Consider the following 5122-nt stretch of genomic DNA (forward strand, 5'->3'; position numbering starts at 1 on the left):
AGAAACCAATCTGTGCTGTACCAGATTCACAAAGTCTAGGTGCTGGAGGATCACCTGTATAATCCTAACTACTGTACACACTGACACTGAGAAGACTGTAGATAAAGCCAGCCTGAGCAGACTCCATGTCCAACTCAGTAGAAAATCAGTCCTAGAAGAGTGACTCCACTGGTAAAACATCAGCCAGAAACACGCCCACACTCAAGAGAGAAAAAGGGAAAGAGGGGGCCTGAGGGGGAGAAGGAAAACAGACAGAGAGAAAAAGAGAGGGACATGCATACATACCTAAACACAGAGAGACAAAGAGACAAATTCTAGAGAAAGGATTGAATGAGAAGGAATGAGATAGGGAGAAGAGAATGATTAGAGGGAGGAGAAGAGGAGAAGAAGAATGAGGGTGTAAGAAAGGAGAGATTAGAGACAGTAGAGGGGAGGAGGGCCCAAGGAAAGGCCACAGAGGGAAAAGGAGACTGAGAAAGAGAAAAGAACAGAGTTGAAGCCAGCACATTCCCAAATGCATGCACACAACCAACAAAAAGACAATTAAAAAGCATTGAGAAATCATGGAAATTAATAGTACTTCCCTCCCCACCCACCCTCTCCACTGTACATTGTTCCATGAGGAGTTCAGCATTCCTTACATTCCTCCTCAGCTCTCTTTCAGCATCAGTATCAACCCTGTCTTAAACCAGTTATGCATCCTTTGCCTATTTGGACCCTTATTGCTTCTCTCGCCACAAATCCATCTCATTGTTTGAGAATAGCATTGCTCCTCAAATACCCCTGAGCAGTACCACTGACCCACCAGGAGCCCCAGCCCTCCTCTTGCTGCTATTCTCATCAGTCTACTCTGCAGGTTCAGCCGCCTGACCCAGTGTACACAGAGAAACGGCCAGATTTGCCCATCTCCTCCCCATCATACACTTGTCACCCAAAGGCAGCATGAATCCTCAACACTGCCTCTGTGTGCAATTCTAATGCCCTGGGTGAACCAATACAAATATTCTAGTGTGAAGGCTCATATCTAATCTTACCGAATTTTTGTTCTTGTGGGAAGGCAGTCATCCCAGGCAGGGTCCATCCACGGGTGTGGTCCATATACAACCAAAGTCCATCCAGGCTATGTCCTTCCACAGATCCCAGTTTATCTCCATGATTCCTCAGGTCTCCTGTTCCTTGACCACCTCTAGCTGAACGGAAGGGAATATCTTTTAATTCATACACTTTGTGATTCCAAAAATGGCCTCTTGATGTTCAAATATTTAAAACTTGGCTCTGATAGCATTCTTGATTCCCCAAGGAGAAAAATTGGGCTCTGCTATTCTTCCATGAGGCCTAAAGTCTTTACCGGGAAACGGAAGCACTATGCCCAAGCTGGGTGCTTTGGGAAAGGGGGCCTCTCTGGGGACTCATAGAGTCTCTACTAAGAATCTGACACCTCTCAGCGCAATTGTACAGCACATATATCGTCCTTCCCTGTCCATTTACACAAACCCATCACCCCCTTCCTTCCACAACCAATTGTAAGGTGACTCTACACAGCTATCCCTCACATAAATACACAAATGCCCTTTCAAAATAGAGAAAGCAACCTTTGCCACACCAGATTAACAAAGCCAATTGCATTCCCTGATGCTGTAAGCTCTTGTCTGTATTCCTACCTATCTCCCAAGATGATACCTTGAAGATTGCATTTACAGCAAGTCTGGGAAGACTCCATCTTCAAGTAAATAGAGAAATGCAAGCCTGGAAGTATAACTCAAGCAGGAGAGAACCAGACATATCCATGACAACTGAGAGAGAGAAAAAAGAGAAAGACAGAGAGGGAGAAAGGGAAAGAAGGGAAAAGGGAGAAGTGTAGAGAGAGAGGAAGAGTGAGGGAGGTGGAGGGAGAGAGAGACAGATTCAAGAGCAGGAAGAGAGGGAAAGGGAATGGTAGAGGTTAGTAGTGGAACAGCAAGAAGAGGAACAGGAGAAGTAGAATAGGAGTAGCTATGGGAGGAATGAAAACAAAGGAAGAGAAATGGTGGGCGGCAGCAGGGAGAAGGTGAGAAAAGTGGAGAGAGAACAGAGAAGACAAAGGAAACAGCATAAGAAAAAAGCACTGAGGTGTAGCAGCACACACTCACAAACACATACACACAACAGACAAAAGGAAAAAAAAAAGAATAGTGATCAAGAAGTCTTACAAATCAACAGTTAATTCCTTCCCACCCACTTTCTTCACTGAAGAATGGCCCATGTGGAATTCAGGATTCCTCAGCTCCCTTCTTAATTTGCCTCCTGTCATTTCTCCTTTACATTTAGTGTCCACCCTGTCATTTACTTTGTACCCATCTTTTCCCTCTTGTGGCCCTTATTGGGACTCTCACCAGAATCCCTTTTTGTTCTTTTAGGGGAGATCTGCTCCCAAATAGCTCTGAGCTGGACCACTGATCCTACCTACTGCAGAAAATCTCATCAGTCTGCTCTGCAGGCTTAGCCTCCTGACATCAGTGCACATATAGCAAAAGTCAGGTGTGCTCAAATCCTCCCTATAACACACTTGTCACCCAAGGGCAGACAGCATCAGCCTGCATCAAAGCCTCTCTGTGGAAATCTCATGGCCCTGGCTAAACCAACACAAATAGCCCAGTGGTAGAGGTCATATCAACCTTACCAAATTTTTGCTACTGTCCAGATGCAGTCATCCCAGGCAGGGTCCATCCAGTGGCACCACTGTATCTCCATACTTTCTCAGGAATGCTGCTCCTTCACAGGTTTCTCTACCTCTACGATCAAGGAAGGAATATTATTCTACTTCATATTTTTAGCCAGTCTAAACAGTGGCTCTGGTTGGTCAGACTGTTCTCTTATTTGAAACTCAGCTAACCCAGCCTTCTGGTTCCCCTTAGAGAAAATGGGGACTCATGGGAGGAGTTGCCATTCAAAACAAACTGTCTTAGTAATAGGGTCTCTTTTATTGTGAGCAAATAAACAACTCTGAAAGAAGAGATGCTTGGATGAAGGTTTTATGTTGGGATAATGATGAGATTTAGAGAGAAATTACACACGCAGGAAAGTGCATTGAAATGGAGGAAAGTAAGGGCAGAAACCATTGATAGTGCATTGGGTGAATGGAGAGAGGTACCTCTCCATTCGCAGTGAAGATTTGCCTTTGTACTCCAACCCAGCCAGTGTAACTAGTGTGCTCAGTAGTTGTACCCAGTCACCTAGAGACTGCGGAAGGAGAAACAGAGTCCAGGATGCTTCCTGCCCCTGAGATCCATGGATTCCTATACCACCAAGCTCAAGGGCCTCACTTTAAACCTAAATAAATAAACTAGCAATTGGGGACACAAGCAACCTACGTGAAAGGTGAGATGACCTGAAGCGTTTGGGACAAAAACACCTTAGTGTTCAGAGGACCAAGGGAAAAGGTTGTTCAATAAAGTGACAATACTATTAAGTAAGGGATCGATGTGTAAATGCCCAGCTCTGAAGGTACAGCAGATTGAGGCCACCTTTCAACTTATCTTTCAGCATTGGAAAGCCTTGGTGATGTCAGCTGTCCTTTCTCCGAAAGGAATCCCTGTCGGAGAATCCCCTAGCAGCCGTCACACAACCTGGCCATGCTGGACTGAGACCTCCACAGTGTGAACTTCCTGCATGACTCCTTTCCCACCTGCAGCTCTTCAATTCCACATCTCTCTGCTTTAGTTAGACTCACCCCGAAGGTCTGAGTCTGGTGGCTTTCAACTGTGCTGTTTCAGAGTTCTGCACTGCTTTCTCTGGGACAGCTTTGCTCTCAATCTGTGAACATTACTTTGGGGCTTTCACACAGCAGCAAAGTCTGCGAAAAATGGTGACTATCCTGTTAGCCACCCTCCTCCAGCCCTGTCTAATGTTCCACCTGAGGTCTATGGCCTCCCCCTGAGGATGCCCAGAGGGAAGACCATTTTCCACTGAGTGGAAACTGTCTAGTGTACCCGACCAGCTAAAAGAATCTGGGCCACAAATGAAGCTGGAACTGGAGCTCTGCAGGGTGTAGAGCAGAAGGACAGGCAGACTGGCACTTTGGGTTCTCTTCAGAGGTAACTGAAAATTTGAGGACAAGCTGAAGGTGTTACATCCTGCAGAATAGGTGGCTCTTTTTTGTGGAGGAAGAAGGCTGGTGGGATTGTCCTCAGGAGGTGTGCATGGTGGACTAGCCAAAAGCATCATTTTTGATTCCACACTTCTGGTATTCTCCTTTATGTTTTCATGGATGAGCAGGTAGGTGCCATGGCTTCATTGAATGCTCTGTTCTTTCTTTTTAATACCAGCTACCGTGTACACCATGTTGCAAATGACTGTGACAATAATGGGGTCCAGCTTGCTGGGCAGTTGCTCATCAGGAAGCAGGCCAAATCCCACACTTAGGGCCAGCCATGGGTGCTCCATTATCTCCTCAATAGCAGGCCTCAGATTGAAGCCCACAGTCAGCAGTTTAGGAAGGAGATAACGTCCCATTGCAGTTGGTAAAGGGGACCGGTGTACCTGGCCTCTAGGATTTGTTTCCATATCTGAGTCATCTTATTCTCCTCAAATGGGAACTTTCCCGTTGTCATCATATACAAAACCTCACCTAAGTCCCCAAATGTCCACCTTGTACCCACTGAACATGTTTTGTAGGATCATTTCAGTGGGGTGGAATAGTAAGGCTCCACAAACCCCCTTTAGCAACTGTCTTGGGGTCACCCTGAAACGCCAAAATCACTGACCTTAACATTGCCATTGGTGTTGAACAGGACGTTGTTGGCTGTCAGGTCTAGGTGTGCAATTCAGTTCTCTTGAAGGTAGTGAACGGCACTCGTGATCTGCTTGAACAACCTCTTGGCTTCATACTGGAATAGGCGTATGCAAGGGGATTTATTGACTCCACCCCAAGAGATGTCCCTGAGTGGCCAGCTCAGTGACAAGGAGTCTTCATCCTCCATCACCTGGAACAATTGGATGATGTGTGGGTGACGTACACTTTTCACAATGGTTACTTCATTTTCTTTTTTCTGTTTGGTCTGGTCGTGGGGACTGAACTCTGGGCCTGGGCACCATCCCTCAGCTCTTCAGCTCAAGGCTAGCAGTCTACCACTTGAGCCACAGG

This window comes from Dipodomys merriami, unplaced genomic scaffold (genome assembly GCF_024711535.1).
Source record: "Dipodomys merriami isolate MVZ:Mamm:240054 unplaced genomic scaffold, mDipMer1.0.p SCAF_771, whole genome shotgun sequence".
NCBI lineage: Eukaryota > Metazoa > Chordata > Mammalia > Rodentia > Heteromyidae > Dipodomys > Dipodomys merriami.